This window comes from Carya illinoinensis, chromosome 14 (assembly GCF_018687715.1).
Source record: "Carya illinoinensis cultivar Pawnee chromosome 14, C.illinoinensisPawnee_v1, whole genome shotgun sequence".
In the NCBI taxonomy this organism is placed as follows: Eukaryota; Viridiplantae; Streptophyta; class Magnoliopsida; order Fagales; family Juglandaceae; genus Carya; species Carya illinoinensis.
The window spans coordinates 22,146,793-22,161,275 of NC_056765.1; the positions used below are offsets into that span (position 1 = coordinate 22,146,793).

General features: G+C 36.7%; 1 non-coding gene and 1 pseudogene across 1 annotated transcript; both read left to right on the plus strand.

Moving 5' to 3' along the window:
* LOC122293684 overlaps positions 1-14,483 on the plus strand; it is an 87,241-nt pseudogene that overhangs the window by 7,951 nt on the left and 64,807 nt on the right.
* LOC122295265 lies at positions 12,156-12,259 on the plus strand. Its single transcript, XR_006237926.1, has one exon. It is a non-coding gene; the product is annotated as a small nucleolar RNA R71 (small nucleolar RNA).

Below are 14,483 nucleotides of genomic sequence, written 5' to 3' on the forward strand. Positions count from 1 at the left end.
CGGTTTAGATGAACGGGAAAGAATGAATTTTAAGGTAAATTAAGCTCAAAACATGGCTTAGAGATTACAAATCATCTTTAAGTTGATTAATGCACTTAAGTCTAGTTAGAAACTTAACAATGGCTAGATGAGCAAATAAGGCGCATGTGAAACTTCCTGGCCTTGAAGGAAACCAATGGATTGGTGTTTGCGGGCTTCAATACGATGAATGAACTGAAATACAGATTTATTGGTGACAATTTGTCCAAACCTAGAACTGAACTACGAGGGTCAGGGAGGTGTGTACACGAAAAAGTTTCCCTTGAGGAAAAGGTCAAAAAGGACAAGGCTAAGGGCAGAATTGTACGAATGCACTTGAAGGTACACCTAGCTTCCGATTCGCTGTGAATTAGAAATTCACATGCCTTTGGTTCTAGTCGTATGATACATCAAGGCTAATCCTGTAAATCAATCTAAGAATGATGTAAAACAAAAATAATATCAAAATGGTGCAGATCGAAAGGGAAACAAAGAATTAAAGGAAAATTAAGCTCAAAACATGGTTTAGAGATTAGTAATCAACTTTAAGTTGATGAATGCCCCAAAGTCTAGTTAGAAACTTAACAATGTCTAGATGAGCACATTAGGCTCATGTGGAACTTCTTGGGCTTGAGGGAAACCAATGGAATGTTGTGTGCGGGCTTCACTACGATGAATGAAGTTAAAGACAGATTTCTTGGTGCCAATTCGTCCAAACCGATAACTGAACTACGAGGGTCAGGGAGGTGTGTACATGAAGAAGTTTCCCTTGAGGAAAAGGTCAAAAAGGACAAGGCTAAGGGCGGAATTGTACGAATGCACTTTAAGGTGCACCTAGCTTCCCATTCGCTGTGAATTGAAAATTGACATGGCTTTGGTTTCTAGTGACGTGTGATACATCAAGGCTAATATTCTAAATCAATCTAAGAATGATGTAAAACAACAATAATATAAAAAAGGTGCGGATCGAAAGGGAAACAAAGAATTTAAAGGGAAATTAAGCTCAAAACATGGTTTAGAGATTACTAATCATCTTTAAGTTGATCTATGCACTTAAGTCTAGTTAGAAACTTAACAATGGCTAGATGAGCACCTTAGGCGCTTCTTCGGCTTGAGACAAACCAATGGAATTGTGTGTGCGGGGTTCAATAGGAAGAATGAATTAAAAGATGGATTTTTTGGTGTCAATTCGTCCAAACCTAATCCGAACTACTAGGGTTAGGGAGGTGTGTACGAGAAGAAATTTCCCATGAGGAAATGGTCAAAAAGGACAAGGCTAAGGGCGGAATTGTATGAATGCACCTGAAGATGCACCTCGCTTCCGATTTTATGTGAATTGGTAATTAACATGGCTTTGGTTGTAGTGATGTCTGATAGATCAAGGCTAATCTTCTAAGTCAATCTAAGAATAACATTAACAACAATAATATCAAAAAGGTGTAGATGAAGGGGAAAGAATGAATTTAAAGAGAAATTAAGCTCAAAACCTGGTATAGAGATTACTAATCATCTTTAAGTTGATTAATATCTTGTTAAAAAGTTAACAATGGCTAGATGAGCACACTAGACTCTTGTGGAACTTCTTGGGCTTGAGGGAAACCAATGGATTGGTGTGTGCGGGCTTCAATACGATGAATGAAGTTAAAGACAGAATTCTTGGTGCCAATTCATCCAAACCAAGAATTGAACTATGAGGGTCATGGAGGTGTGTACATGAAGAAGTTTGCCTAAAGGGAAAGGTCAAAAAGGACAACGCTAAAGGCGGAATTGTGCGAATGTACTTGAAGGTACACCTAGCTTCCAATTCGCTGTGAATTAGAAATTCACATGGCTTTGGTTCTAGTAACATGTGATACATCAAGGCTAATCTTGTAAAATCAATCCAAGAATGATGTAAAACAAAAATAATATAAAAAAGGTGCCGATTGAAAGGGAAACAATGAATTTAAAGGGCAATTAAGCTCAAAACATGGTTTAGAGATTAGTAATCATCTTTAAGTTGATGAATGCCCTAAAGTCTAGTTAGAAACTTAACAATGGCTAGATGAGCATATTAGGCGCATGTGGAACTTCTTGGGCCTGAGGGAAACCAATGGATTGGTGTTTACGAACTTCAATACGATGAGTGAACTGAAAGACAGATTTCTTGGTCCCAATTCGTCCAAACCTAGAACTGAACTACGAGGGTCAGGGAGCTGTGTACACGAAGAAGTTTCCCTTGAGGAAAAGATCAAAACGGACAAGGCTAAGGGTGGAATTGTACGAATGCATGTGAAGGTGCACATAGCCTCCGATTCGCTGTGAATTGGAAATTGACATGGCTTTGGTTCTAGTGTTGCGTGATAGATCAAGGCTAATTTTCTAAATCAATCTAAGAATAATGTAAAAGACATTAATATCAAAAACGTGCAGATGAAAGGGAAAGAATGAATTTAAAGGAAAATTAAGCTCAAAACATAGTTTAGAGATGACTATTCATCTTTAAGTTGATTAATGCGCTTAAGTCTAGTTAGAAACTTAACAATGGCTAGATGAGCACATTAGGCACTTGTGGAACTTCTTGGGCTTCAGGGAAACCAATGGATTGGTCTGTGCGGGCTTCAATACGATGAATGAAGTTAAAGACAGATTTCTTGGTGCCAATTCGTCCAAACCTAGAATTGAACTACAAGGGTCAGGGAGGTGTGTACGAGAAGAAATTTCCATGAGGAAAAGGTCAAAAAGGACAAGGCTATGGGCGAAATTGTACGAATGCATGTGAAGGTGCACATAGCTTCTGATTCGCAGTGAATTGGAAATTGACATGGTTTTGGTTCTAGTGATGTGTGATAGATCAAGGCTAATCTTCTAAATCAATCTAAGAATAATGTAAAACATCACTAATATCAAAAAACTGCAGATGAAAGGAAAAGAATGAATTTAAAGGGAAACTAAACTCAAAACATGGTTTAGAGATTACTAATGATCTTTAATTTGATTAATGCGCTTATGACTAGTTAGAAACTTAACAATGGCTGGATGAGCATATTAGGCGCATTTGGAACTTCTTGGGCTTGAGGGAAACTAATGGATTGGTGTTTGCGGGCTTCAATACGATGAATGAACTAAAATATAGATTTATTGGTGCCAATTCATCCAAACCTAGAACTAAACTACGAGGGTCAGGGAGGTGTGTACACGAAGAAGTTTCCCTTGAGGAAAAGGTCAAAAAGGACAAGGCTAAGGGCAGAATTGTACGAATGCACTTGAAAGTGCACCTACCTTCCGATTCGCTGTCAATTTGAAATTGACTTGGCTTTGGTTCTGGTGACATGTGATACATCAAGGCTAATCTTCTAGATCAATCTAAGAATGATGTAAAACAACAATAATATCAAAAAGGTGCGGATCGAAAGGGAAACAAAGAATTTAAAGGGACATTAAGCTCAAAACATGCTTTATAGATTACTAATCATCTAAGAATGATGTAAAACAACAATAATATCAAAAAGGTGCGAATCGAAAGGGAAACAAAGAATTTAAAGGGACATTAAGCTCAAAACATGCTTTATAGATTACTAATCATCTTTAAGTTGATCTATGCACTTAAGTCTACTTAGAAACTTAACAATGGATAGATGAGCACCCTAGGCGCTTCTTCGGCTTGAGGCAAACCAATGGAATGGTGCGTGCGGGGTTCAATAGGAAGAATGAATTAAAAGTCAGATTTTTTGGTGAGAATTTGTCCAAACCTAGATCTGAACGACGAGGGTCAGGGAGGTGTGTACGAGAAGAAATTTCACTTGAGGAAAAGGTCAGAAAGGACAAGGCTAAGGGAGGAATTGTCCGAATGCACCTGAAGGTGCACCTAGCATCTGATTCGCTGTGAATTGGAAATTGACATGGCTTTTGTTTTGGTGATGTGTGATAGATCAAGGCTAATCTTCCAAATCAATCTAAGAATAATGTAAAACAACAATAATATCAAAAAGGTGTAGATGAAAGAGAAAGAATGAATTTAAAGGGAAATTAAGCTCAAAACATGGTTTAGAGATAACTAATCATCTTTAAGTTGATTAATGTCTTGTTAGAAACTTAACAATGGCTAGATGTGCACCCTAGACTCATGTGGAACTTCTTTGGCTTGAGGGAAACCAATGGATTGGTGTGTGCTGGCTTCAATACGATGAATGAAGTTAAAGACAGATTTCTTGGTGCCAATTCATCCAAACCTAGAATTGAACTACGAGGGTACGGGAGGTGCGTATACGAAAAAGTTTCCCACAAGGAAAAGGTCAAAAAGGACAATGCTAAGGGCGGAATTGTGAACGATTGAGCGTGAACGATTGATGATTAAAACATTTACAAATCTATTTGAATACCACAAGGATTCCTCAAGCATTCACTGTATTCGGAAATCACAATGAATCAAGATGAGTATATAGATAATCAAAATATCCAATAATAAAATCTTTCAATCGATCAAACTCATAGAATAAATTTTACGTAGATCCGAAAATAATATTTAAATTATTAAACTTCACCTCTAACCTTAATATGAAAATTTTAGCCAAACATATTTATTACAAATACTATAGAAATCACATAAGTATTTTCCATTAAATAACTAACACAAGAAATACTAAGCAATAACTTAAAAACAACAAAATCTGAAATCCAATTGATTAATGGTCTGAATCACAAAACATTAAGAGAGAACTAAGCAAGCTGCGAAAAATACAACAATGAAAATACAGGAAGAGAGCTGCCACTAACTCCCAATTTTCTCTAAAATCAAAACGTCCCCTTTCCAACGTAAAAGAGTAGAACCAGCAAAATAAAATTAAAATCCCACTGCCTAATGGTCTGGCAATCAAACTGACAAAGTCACCCCACTTTCCCTCATTCTTTTTCACGTACACTAATCCCAGCCGACCTCCTCACCATAGACTTCCACGTACATCAATCCCAGCCTACTCCTTTTAATCAATTCTCACTCCCTACACGTCTCTCTCTCCCTCTCTTCAACCGACCTCAACTCCTCTCTCTCTAACCATGCACAAACCGACTATCTCTCTAAACTTGCACTCTCACTACATGTCCCTCCAGCTCCAAACTCATGCACCAACACCTTTGTTTACTCTCAATCAAACTTAACCTCAGCCAATTAAATTCCTTCACGTCTACCCCTCAAACAATTACAGCACAACATATCTCACTTCTCGTAATTCTCTCTCACCGACTTCATATTTAAGCAAAATACAAACACCCACCGACCCCTCTCTTTACTTTCCAGCAACTCTCCTTTCTTTCACTCACACGTCTCCACCTCTAATTCTCTCAATATCTCTCCACGTACCCCTCTTACTCTCACAATTCCAACCGATTGCTCCCCTTTTCTTTTTACGTTCAACACAACATCTCAGCACCCCATCTCTCTCTCAGCTTATACTTCAATAATCTCTCAACTCACACTTAAATAATCTGCACTGACACCCTTCCAGCACAACACAACTCCCTACACGTCTCTATCTCTATTTATCAACTCACCTTCCCTCTCTTACGTAATCTGCCCCTCAACCCCTACACTGATTGCTCCCCACCACTCCTTTACGTCCAGCAATATACATATATATAGCTGCTTCTAGTCGGTCCTCCTCCAATCACAATTCATTCTAGCACGTCTCCATTGATTTACACGGCTCCTCCCTTGATTGAAAACTCAAGCACGGCTCCTTTGGTTGAAAAATTAAGCACGACACTTCTCTACTCACCCACTCTCCTATCTCTTCTCTCTGTCCACTTTAGTTGCACCAACCTTCTTTCTTTTTTTATTTTTTTCAGCCCACATGCCTTCACGTTTCAACTCCATTTTTAGACTTTAATGTTGCACCTCCAAAAATTCTCAAGCCTCCGTGAGTTTCGTTCAACCATGAGGATCACATGCATCTTGAATAATCAAAGGAAGAAAATAACCACTGATTCTTCATTTTGTGTCTTCTTTTTCAGCTGCCAAGTACGTCCTTCCTTCCTCTCAATTAGTATGCATTTTTTATCAAAAGTTCCAATCGGATCTCATTTGAATTTTATTTAAACTGAAAATAAGAAGAAAGAAATAACACTCAAAAATAAATTATCAAAAACAGACTATATATGTGGGGAAATATTGTCCCCTTAAATCATAGTTATAAAATTAAGCATAAACATGATATCAATCAATTAAAAATCACAACTCGTATTTATACTTATTAACTATTTTTCCATCTAAAACCAATAATAGTGTCATGAAGAATTTAAAATACATTGGTTTTAAATAGCTAAAACATGGAATATTTCAGCTCAATCACACCCCCCAACTAGCTTTTTGCTAATCCTTGAGCAAAATAGTGAAAATTAATTGAGATGAACATTACATAAAGCTCAAAATTCAAACAAAAACAATCAAACATAATTCTGAATTCTCACAAAAAATTGATTCGTGACTACTCAACACCAGGAGTTGTATCCACAAGGAAAGTCTCAACAATTGTTCACATAGAACTAGGGCAAATGTCTTAGAACTCAGATATGTGTGTGTGGCTAAACCTCTGTATGTTCCTCACTAATAAACATGATTTATCATAGGATTTTTCAACCTTAGGATTAATCATTATTGATTCTAACTACCTCAAAGCCTAAGGGACTAGCAGTTTTCACGCCAACTCTGTTTAAAGGTTGAACATTCAACCCCCAAAGTTTTGGGTAACTGTTTCTAGCCCTTTATTCAGGAAAAATTACATGATTTTTTTTTTGTCAATTTCTTTCTTTCTTTCATTCTTTTTTTTTTTTATAAGGCTCGGTAGTCCTGCAGTTTACTTCTCTTGTTTTAAATCAATGAACATTAATGAGGAACACTACAAGTGTAAACATGTGCAAAATGTTCTTTCAAAACTTGCCCTTCATTCTATACAAATCAAACTAATTCTCATTTTTGTAAATATCGCATTCCGGTGTTTCAAGTCACTCCTCAACAAAATATGATGCATCATAAGTCATGTTCTATGCTTAAGGTTGAAAATAAATCTTTACAAAATAATTCCACTCAACTACTCCACCAAGATACTCAAATTTCACAAAAATGCTAGAAGTGTGTGTTAATAATTTATGTTTCAATGCACCTCACAAATTTTTTTTTTTTTTTGGTACTAATAAATTTTTCAACAGAAAACCCTCCCCCCAACTAAATGTGACATTGTCCTCAATGTTTAGTAATTGAGTGTTTGATTATGTATGCTATACAGGTATGAATTGGAGCAAGATAAACACTGCAGAACATATTGAGACGAAAATGATTAAACAGAGAGGAAAGAATTCACCTGAGATACTCGAGTGCACATAAGGAGTAGATTTCTGTCAAAGTTAAAAACACAAAAGAAAACAAAAGAAAGAAAAACAAAACAAACACATACGGTATATACAATGAGGAATCAGAAATTAATTCTGATACGCAGGATCCTCCAGAGTAGTGGACTCAATCTCTGGAGTAAAATCATCCAAAAATGGTTTCAACCTTTGTCCATTAACCTTAAAAACATTACCATTTTCTGGATTTTCTATCTCAATGGTCCCAAAAGGATAAATAGTTTTTACAACAAAGGGACCAATCCATCGGGATCGAAGTTTGCCAGGAAACAAATGGAGTCTTGAATTATACAACAAAACTTTTTGTGAAGGCTCAAAAGATTTTCGAAAAATATTTTTGTCATGAAAAATTTTCATTCTCTCCTTGGCAATATGAGAGTTTTCGTAAGCTTCATTCTTGATTTCCTCTAACTCATTAAGCTGAAACTTACGAAGAGAGCAAGCTTTATCCACATCAAAATTAAATTTCTTGATTGCCCAATAAGCTTTGTGTTCCAATTCCACAGGTAAGTGGCATGCCTTTCCAAAAATGAGTTGATATGGAGACATACCAATCGGGGTTTTAAAAGCAGTACGGTATGCCCAAAGTGCATCAGTTAGTCGTAAAGACCAATCTTTGCGACTTGGGTTAACCGTCTTTTCTAAAATTTTTTTGATCTCCCGATTAGATACCTCAACTTGGCCACTTGTTTGTGGATGATAAAGGGTAGCAACCTTATGAGTAATACCATATTTTCGCATTAAGGTCTCGAAAGGCTTATTACAAAAATGTTTACCCCCATCACTGATAATGGCTCGAGGTGTTCCAAATCTTGATAAAATATTTTCTTTCAAAAATTTCAGTACCACTTTGTGATCATTGTTTTTGCATGGAACAACTTCAATCCATTTGGACACATAATCCACAGCTACCAAAATGTAGAGATTGCCAAAAGAAACTGGGAAGGGTCCCATGAAGTTGATGCCCCAACAATCAAATATTTCAACAACCAAAATTGAATTTAATGGCATCATACTCCGGCGGGTAATACTTCCCAATTTTTGACAACGCTCACAAGTTTTACAAAATTCATGGGTGTCCTTGAAAATGGTAGGCCAATAGAAACCACATTGCAAAATTTTAAAAGCAGTTTTCTTTCCAGAAAAATGGCCACCACATGCCCCAAAGTGACAAAAAGATATCACACTTTGAAATTCGTTATTGGGAACACATCGTCTAATTATCTGATCTGGGCAATACTTGAACAGATATGGATCATCCCAAAAGAATTTTCTTACATCCACAAAAAATTTCCCCTTATCTTGTTGAGTCCAAATGTGAGGAATTTCACCTGTAGCAAGAAAATTAGCAATGTCAGCATACCATGGCACTTGAGATATACCAAAAAGTTGCTCATCTGGAAATGTGTCTTTAATGGAAATGTGTCTTACAGCAAAAGGATCCATCTAAGCAACCTGGGCTTTGCATCTTTTTTCGCTAAAAGGTACTTTAACGCAGCATGATCAGTAAAGATGACAATTTGAGATCCGATCAAATAAGAGCGAAATTTGTCAAGTGCAAAAATTACTGCAAGTAGCTCTTTTTCAGTTGTTGAATAATTCATTTGAGCATTGTTTAAAGTTCTACTTGCATAATAAATAACACAAGGCTTTTTGTCCTTACGTTGACCCAACACAGCTCCAACAACATAATCACTAGCATCACACATAATCTCAAATGGTAAATTCCAATTAGGTGATCGCATAATTAGGGCTGAGATCAACATACTTTTTAGCTTTGTAAAAGCTAACTCACAATCATCAGTCCACACAAAAGAATTTTCCTTTGACAATAAATTGCACAAAGGTCTAGAAATTGTGCTAAAGCCTTTGATGAACCTCCTGTAAAAACCTGCATGACCTAGAAAAGATCTGATATCCCTGATGTTCTTTGGGATGGGCGATTTAGAAATTAATTCAATTTTGGCCTTGTCCACTTCAAAACCTCGAGAAGAAACAATGTGACCAAGAACAATCTCTTGAGTGACCATAAAATGACACTTCTCCCAGTTTAAAATCAAATTCTTTTCTTTGCATCTAATCAGCACTTTTTCCAAATGAGTTAAACATTCATCAAATGAATCACCAAAAATAGAAAAATCATCCATGAATATTTCAACGAAACGCTCTACCATGTCATTGAATATGCTCATCATGCATCGTTGAAATGTAGCAGGAGCATTACAAAGTCCGAATGGCATCCTTCGATATGCGAAGGTACCAAATGGACATGTAAAAGTGGTCTTTTCTTGATCTTCAGGAGCAATCTCAATTTGGTTATATCCAGAATAACCATCTAGGAAGCAATAGAATTTATGGCCCGCTACACGTTCAATGATTTGATCCATGAATGGTAGGGGAAAATGATCCTTTCTGGTGACAGAATTCAGTTTCTGTAGTCAATGCACACACGCCAACCAGTAGTAACTCTAGTTGGGATCAATTCATTATCAGCATTCTTAACCACAGTCACACCAGATTTCTTGGGTACCACCTGCGTGGGACTAACCCATTTGCTGTCAGAAATAGGGTAAATGATCCCTACATCCAGAAGTTTTAACACCTCTGCTCTGACAACCTCTTTCATGTTGGGGTTCAGTCTACGTTGCATTTCTCTAGAGGGTTTAGAATTGTCCTCTAGATAAATCCTGTGGGTACAAATCAAAGGACTAATACCTTTGATATCAGCTATGGTCCATCCTATTGCTTCTTTGTGTTCAATGAGAACACCAATCAATTTGCTCTCCTGAATTTCATCCAGTTTTGATGAAATGACCACTGGTAATGTCTCTGCTTGACCTAAAAATACATATTTGAGATCAACAGGTAGAGGTTTCAAGTCGAGTTTTGGTGTTTGCACACTTGAAGGGAGAGACACGACATCATGAGGTGGTAATTCCTCAAAACGTGTTCTCCATTTATCAGTGTCCATTATAGGAGTAGATTCTAGCAAAAAATTCATAGATGCAAGCATAGAATCATCATCAAAATTTGTACCATGAACCAAACAAGCCTCAAGTGGGTCAGAAAAACTTGACAAATCAAATTTATTTTGAACAAGAGTTTGGATCAGATTTACTTCATGCACATCATCATCATCACCAGGTTGTTTACAAATATTGAAAATATTCAACTTCAAAGTCATGTTGCCAAAAGATATTATCATCACACCACTCCTACAATTTATTAAAGCATTTGAGGTCGCAAGGAACGGCCTACCCAAAATTATAGGAATTTGAGTGCAAATATCAAAGACAGGTTCTGTGTCCAAAACAATGAAATCCACTGGGAAATAAAATTTGCCTACTTGAACTAGCACATCCTCAACTATCCCTCTAGGTATTTTAATTGAACGGTCAGCAAGTTGGAGTGTTACCTTGGTGGGTTTAAGTTCACCAAGACCCAACTGCTCATATATCGAGTAGGGTAGGAGGTTAACACTAGCTCCGAGGTCAAGTAAAGTTTTTTCAATTTTAAAATTTCCAATCACGCAGGAAATTGTTGGACAACCCGGGTCTTTGTACTTAGGAAAAGAATTGTTCTGGAGGATGGCGCTTACCTGCTCAGTGAGAAAAGCCTTCTTCTGCACCTTCATCGTACGCTTCACTGTGCATAAATCTTTCAAAAACTTAGCATACGATGGAATTTGTTTGATTGCATCCAACAAAGGAATGTTGATTTTTACCTGTTTGAAAATTTCAAGAATATCAGCATTTTGAACCAACTTGTGAGAATGCTGCAATCTTTGGGGAAATGGAGCAGGTATTGGAGCTTTCACAGGCACATCCAATTCAACCTTCTCAAGTTCACCATCACTTTTAGAATTTAAAGAGTTGTTGGTCTCATCAACTTTCGTTGTTGAAATACTCTTATCAATTATTTTTCCACTGCGTAGAGTGGTGATGGACTTGGCATGTTCAAATTTTGAATCAGAGGGATTTGAATTTCTTACCTCAAATTTACCTTTGGGATTCGGCTGTGGTTGAGCAGGAAACTTACCCTTCTCTTGAGCATGCAATGCAGAGGTCAGGTCGCTAATAGAACTTCTCATCTCAGTAATGGCCTGCATTGTCTGAGTGTTGATATTTGCTTGTCCCTGCATAAAAGCCTGTAATGTTTCCTCAAGGGTTTTCTTATGTAGAGGCACATAAGGACTAGAAGAAGATGGCCCTTGAGGATTTTGATTTTGATTGGACTCATTCCTCCAACTAAAATTGGGGTGATTTCTCCATCCAGGATTATATGTTTCTGAATAAGGAGAAGAAAATGGTCTCCTAAAGGAATTCATGACATTTGCTTGTTCGTGTAACACCTCTTTAAAAGCAGGGATTGTTGGACAATCCTGAGTTAGGTGTCCACTAATCTCACAAATGCTACAATTTTCTTCTTCTTTTTCACTGGCCTTAACCAGATTTACCTTCCTAACCTCCATGGCTTCGACTTTTCTTGTCAGACTTGCTATCCTAGCATTCACATCATCATTTCCTTTAAGAACATACATACCTTCTTGAGACATGGCACCGATTTTGGGCTTATTTGACCGATCAGAACGATCTGTGTTATCCCAAGATTGGGCATTTTCAGCTAACTGGTCAAAATAGTCCCAAGCGTCATCAAGATCTTTATTTAGAAAATCACCGTTACACATCATTTCTACAAACTGACGCATTTGAGATGTTAAACCTTCATAGAAGAAACTAATGGTGCGCCAAGTCTCGTAACCATGATGTGGGCAAGTTAGCAACAATTCTTTAAAACGTTCCCAACACTGAAAAAATGTTTCATTTTCTTTTCGAGAAAAATTCATAATATTTCTGCGAAGAGTGTTGGTCCTATGAGTAGGAAAAAACTTTTTTAGAAATTCCCTTTGCATTTCTTGCCATGTGCCAATAGATCTTGGTCTCAAGGAGTTCAACCAATTCTTAGCTTTTTCTTTCAAAGAGAATGGAAACAACTTTAATCTAACAACATCATCATTGATAGTTTGGTTTTATAAAGTTGCACAAACTTCTTCAAATTCTTTTAGATGCAAATAAGGACTTTCTAAATCCAAGCCATGAAACTTGGGAAGTAATTGGATTACTCCTGGTTTTAAATCAAAATTTCCCATATTCATAGGAAAAATCATGCAAGATGGAGTACTTGTCCTTGTAGGCTGCAAATATTCGTGCCTCTTCATTTTCTTGTTCATCATGAACACTACGATTGTCAGCCATGGTATTAGAATGAGAATTTTTAGAATCACCTGACAAAGTATCATCCAATTCTTTTAAAACAATTTCCTCTCTTCTCAATCTACCCATTTGATCACGTTGCCACAAGATCATTCATCATAGAAGATCGAGTACATTCAAAAAGTAAAAACAAAATGCAAAACAAGCAAGAAAGTAAAAGAAAAAATTTTTGGAACGAGATTACCAAATGGTATGAATATGGAAGCAATGTTACATGCTCTTGGTTTCCGTAAAAAAAAAAATCGTACATGCATAAAGAATATGAAAAACAATTAGCAAAAGATTACTAAAAATTTTTTTTTTCTTTTCTTTTCTAAAAAAAAAATTATCACACATTGCAATCCCCGGCAACGGCGCCAAAAACTTGTTGCGACTAAACTCTGACTCAAATTAATGAACCAAAAATTTAGTGCAGTTTTACCTGCAAGTATACAGGTGTTGTAGTATCTTACAGGATCGAATCCACAGGGATTGACTTTTGTGATAAAGAAAATAAGTTCAGACTATGAAACGAAGTTATTAAAAGAAACGTACAATCGAATATAAAGATATGGAGAAAGACTAAGGTTTCGAGGATCCGTTTAATAATTTATATATTGTTTCCGATCGATTTACTTCAATTAAACTAGAATAATGATTCCGTTTAATTGGAAGATTTAGCATTTAAGATCAAGAAAAATAGTCGCTTATGATTGAGCATGAACGATTGATGATTAAAACATTTACAAATCTATTTGAATACCACAGGGATTCCTCAAGCATTCACTGTATTCGGAAATCACAATGAATCAAGACGAGTATATAGATAATCAAAATATCCAATAATAAAATCTTTCAATCGATCAAACTCATAGAATAAATTTTACGTAGATCCGAAAACAATATTTAAATTATTAAACTTCACCTCTAACCTTAGTATGAAAATTTTAGCCAAACATATTTATTACAAATACTATAGAAATCAAATAAGTATTTTCCATTAAATAACTAACACAAGAAATACTAAGCAATAACTTAAAAACAACAAAATCTGAAATCCAATTGATTAATGGTCTGAATCACAAAACATTAAGAGAGAACTAAGCAAGCTGCGAAAAATACAACAATGAAAACGCAGGAAGAGAGCTGCCACTAACTCCCAATTTTCTCTACAATGAAAACGTCCCCTTTCCAATGTAAAAGAGTAGAACTAGCAAAATAAAATTAAAATCCCACTGCCTAATGGTCTGGCAATGAAACCGACAAAGTCACCCCACTTTCCCTCATTCTTTTTCACGTACACTAATCCCAGCCGACCTGCTCACCATAGACTTCCACGTACATCAATCCCAGCCTACTCCTTTTAATCAATTCTCACTTCCTACACGTCTCTCTCTCCCTCTCTTCAACCGACCTCAACTCCTCTCTCTCTAACCATGCACAAACCGACTATCTCTCTAAACTTGCACTCTCTCTACACGTCCCTCCAGCTCCAAACTCATGCACCGACACCTTTGTTTACTCTCAATCAAACTTAACCTCAGCCAATTAAATTCCTTCACGTCTACCCCTCAAACAATTACAGCACAACACATCTCACTTCTCTTAATTCTGTCTCACCGACTTCATATTTTAGCAAAATACAAACACCCACCGACCCCTCTCTTTACTTTCCAGCAACTCTCCTTTCTTTCACTCACACGTCTCCACCTCTAATTCTCTCAATATCTCTCCACGTACCTCTCTTACTCTCACAATTCCAACCGATTGCTCCCCTTTTCTTTTTACGTTCAACACAACATCTCAGCACCCCATCTCTCTCTCAGCTTACAC